Below are 3,817 nucleotides of genomic sequence, written 5' to 3'. Positions count from 1 at the left end.
TTGGTCTTGGTTGCCCGTAGTACAGTGATGGCAGATACGAAAGTGGAAGGCTCCTCCTGTAGGAGGTGGGAATTCATGGAACCTGATGACTACACCTGTGGGAAGTGCAGCCAACACCAGCCCCTGAAAGACCGCATTAAGGCGCTGGGGTTGGATGAACTAAGGATCATTCGGGAGGCCGAGCAATTGATAAGGCATTTGAGCAGGTGGTTACATGCAGAATTCAGAATTCAGAAAGTAGATGAGTGAACTCTGCGAGAGGTAAAGGGAGAAAAGTCAGTGCAGGTCCCCCTGTGGCCATTCCCCTCAGCAACTGGTATACCCCTGTGGATACTGATGTGGGGGATGACCTCTCTGGGCCAGGCAGCAGCAGCCAGACCAATAGCTCTGGTCAGCTTTGTGCCTCAGAAGATCATAGGGGACTTGATAGCTTGGGGGACATACAGGAGATTTTGCGGAGCAAAAGGGACTCCAGAATAGTGAGTTGCCTCCTAGGTGCTAGGGTCCAGGATGTCTCTGAGCAGTTGCAGAATATACTTGAAGGGGAGGGTGAGCAGTCAGAGGTCATGGTACATGTATATGCCTTCATCAATCACGGAATTGAATTAGGAGCTGAGAGGTATTATTGCAGCTATATAGGACCCTGGTCAGACCCCACTTGGAGTACTGTGCTCAGTTCTAGTCGCCTCACTACAGGAAGGATGTGGAAGCCGTAGAAAGGGTGCAGAGGATATTTAGAAGGATGTTGCCTGGATTGGGGAGCATGCCTTATGAGAATAGGTTGAGTGAACTCGGCCTTTTCTCCTTGGAGTGACAGAGGATGAGAGGTGACCTGAAAGAGGTGTATAAGATGATGAGAGGCATTGATCATGTGGATAATCAGAGGCGTTTCCCCAGGGCTGAAATGGTTGCCACAAGAGGACACAGGTTTAAGGTGCTGGGGAGTAGGTACAGAGGAGATGTCAGGAGTAAGTTTTTTTACTCAGAGATGGTGAATGTGTGAAATAGGCTGCCGGCAACAGTGGTGGAGGCGGATGTGATAGGGTCTTTTAAGGGGCTTTTAGATAGGTACATGGAGCTTAGTAAACTAGAGGGCTATAGGTAAGCCCAGTAATTTCTAAGATAGGGACATGTTCAGCATAACTTTGTGGGCTGAAGGGCCTGTATTGTGCTGTACATTTTCTATGTTTCTCTGTTGGTACCAATGACATAGGCCGGAGAGGGGTAGAGGTCCTGCACTGTAAGATTGGGGAGTTAGGAAGGAGGCTGAAGAGCAGTACCTCTGAGGTGGTAATCTCAGGATTACTCCCAGTGCAACAAGCTTAGGGAAGATCAGAACAGGAAGACAGTGCAGACAAATGAGTGGCTAAGGAGATGGTGCAGGGGGAAGGGTTCAAATTCTTGGATCATTGAAATCTTTTTCTGGGGAAGGGGTGACATGTACAAGTGGGATGCGCTGCACCTGAACTGGAGGGGAACCAATATCTAGGGAGGGAGGTTTGCTAATACTGTTGGGGAGGGTTTAAACAAGATTTGCAGGTGTTGGAAGTCAAACTGAAAAGGTAGATGATGGGATGGTTGGTGCACAAGTAGAGACAGCATGTAGGGAGTTTGTGAGGAAAGATAGGCAGATGATAGAGCAGAACTGCACTCAGCCAGATGGTTTGAAACATGTTTGAGAGAGTTGAGAAAGTTGTGGAGGTGTGGAATGCACTGCCTCGGAAGACAGTGGAGGCCAATTCTCTGGATGCTTTCAAGAAGGAGCTGGATAGATATCTGATGGATAGGGGAATCAAGGGATATGGGGACAAGGCAGGGACTGGGTATTGATAGTGAATGATCAGCCATGATCTCAGAATGGCGGTGCAGACTCGAGGGGCCGAATGGTCTACTTCTGCACCTATTGTCTATTGTCTATGTCCAATTTACTGCAAGCAGTATCATAAATAAGGCGGATGAACTTACAATGTGGATCAATATGTCTAACTATGACATTGTGGCCAATACAGAGACTTGGATTTCTCAGGGACAGGAATGGCTGCTGAGTGTGCCAGGCTTTAGACATTTCAGAAAGGACAGAGAGGGAGGCAAAAGAGGTGGGGGTAAGGCATTAATCAGGGATAGTATTACAGCTGCAGAAAAGGAGGAAGTCATGGAGGGAACGTCTAGTAAGTCGGTGTGGGAGGAAGTCAGAAACAGGCAGGGGGAATAACTCCACTGGGTGTTTTTTATAGATCGCCTAATAGTAACAGAGACATCAAAGAGCAGATAGGGAGGCAGATTCTGGAAAGGTTGGGTTGTGGTGGGTGACTTTAACTTCCCTAATATTGTCTGGTACCTCCTTAGACCAAGGGGTTTGAGTGGGGTGGAGTTTGTTCGGTGTGTTCAGGAGGGTTTCCTGATGCAATAGGTAGACAATCCAACTGGAGGAGAGGCAGTACTTGATCTGATATTGGGAAATGAAATTGGTCATGTGTCAGATCTCTCAGTGGGAGAGCGTTTTGGAGGTAGTGATCACAACTGTATCTCTTTTACCACAGAAATGGAGAGGGATAGGAGCAGACAATTTGGGAAACACGCTTGAGGCAGAAACTTGGGAGCATAAATAAGGAGCAGATGTTCTCAGGAAAATGCACAGCAGAAATGTAACAAATGTTCAAGGAACATTTGCATGGATTCTGCATAGGTATGTTCCATTGAGGCAGGGAAAGGATGGTAGAGTTAAAAAACCATGGTGTACAAAGGATATAGAAAATCTAGTTAAGGAGAAAAGAAGAGCTTTCGAAAGGTTCAAGAAACTAGGTACTGTTCAAGCTCTAGAAAATTACAAGGTTGCCAGGAAGAAGCTTAAGGAATGAAATTAGGAGAGCTAGAAGGGGCCATGAGAAGGCCTTGGTGATCAGGTTTAAGGAAAACCCAAGGCTTCCTACAATACAAGTATGTGAAGAGCAAGAGGATGTGCCATGTGAGAATAGGACCAACCAGGTGCAATAGTGGAAACGTGTGCATCGGGTTGGAGGACGTGGCAAAGGTACTTGGTAATTGTGGGGATGACTTACAGTAGACTGAAACACTTGAGTGTACAGACGTTAAGGAAAAAGGACGTGCTAGAGCTTTTGAAAAGCATTATGGTAGATAAGTCACCAGGTCCAGATGAGATATACCCCAGGCTACTGTAGGAAGTGAGGGAGGAGATTGCTGAGCCTTTGATGATAATCTTTGCATCATCAATAGGAATGGAAGAATTACCAGAGGGTTGGAGGGTTGCAAATGTTCCATTATTCAAGAAAGGGAGTAGAGATTACCAAAGAAATTATAGAGCAGTGGGTCTTATTTCAATAGTTGCTGGGCAAATTGATGGAGAAAATCTTTCTTTTTCAAACTTTTTATTATCATTAAAAATAAGTACAAAATACAATTGATATATTGATAAAGGGATTACAAACATACAAATTCCTATTACACATGAAAGAATACATAAGCGATAATTATAATATAAATGAGATTTCCCAAAACATAAACCATACAGTATATGTATGAACAAGGTAAATCTAGGTATTACATAATATAAAATATAGAAAAAAACACAGAAAAAAGAAAAAAATATAATGCAAAAATAACTAAACTACTAATCTAATAGCTAATAAAGAAGGAAAAAAAGCAAAAAAAAAGAAAAAAGAAAAGAAAGAATAACTAGAAAAGGAAAAAAAAAGGGCTGTCTATAATATCTCACAAGAGTACATAATCATCAGTGTCATCAACTCCGATCCACTCAACATAAATAATATTAAAGCTGGAAAATCAAATAAGCCTGGAA

The sequence above is a fragment of the Hypanus sabinus genome, chromosome 7, assembly GCF_030144855.1.
Source record: "Hypanus sabinus isolate sHypSab1 chromosome 7, sHypSab1.hap1, whole genome shotgun sequence".
NCBI lineage: Eukaryota > Metazoa > Chordata > Chondrichthyes > Myliobatiformes > Dasyatidae > Hypanus > Hypanus sabinus.
The sequence above is the reverse complement of the archived record's forward strand: the minus strand, read 5'-3'. Positions refer to the sequence as shown.